Source organism: Orycteropus afer, unplaced genomic scaffold (genome assembly GCF_000298275.1).
Source record: "Orycteropus afer afer isolate SDZICR_OR568_19922 unplaced genomic scaffold, OryAfe1.0 scaffold00170, whole genome shotgun sequence".
Classification (NCBI taxonomy): domain Eukaryota; kingdom Metazoa; phylum Chordata; class Mammalia; order Tubulidentata; family Orycteropodidae; genus Orycteropus; species Orycteropus afer.
This window is the reverse complement of record NW_006921757.1, coordinates 6,412,052-6,412,440: the sequence shown is the minus strand read 5'-3', so window position 1 is coordinate 6,412,440 and position 389 is coordinate 6,412,052.

Genomic DNA, 389 nt, shown 5'->3' with positions numbered 1-389 from the left:
CAGGGAGTGAGTTTTATTTCAGGCCCAGAGTAAGTTTTAATTTTCTTGACAGGTTTCCGCCTCACACAGGTTCCAGTATTTACATGTTTTAATGTATTTCTACTTGAATCCTTAACAATTTCCTTGAAGAACTGTTGTTAGCCCTATTTTACTAATGAGGAAACAAAGGCACTGAGAGATGTAATGAGGAAGCCAGGATTGAACCCAGCGGGTCTGACTCCAGAGCCTAGCTCTTAAACCACTGTTTATTTGATTGAACACCCTTCAATATGTATAAAGAGATTAATGAATAAAAACTAAATTTTTGTTACACAAGTACATTAACCCATGGAAGGCAATCAGGAAATATTCATTCTTCGTAGTAGTACTTTAAGAGATGGAAAACTGAA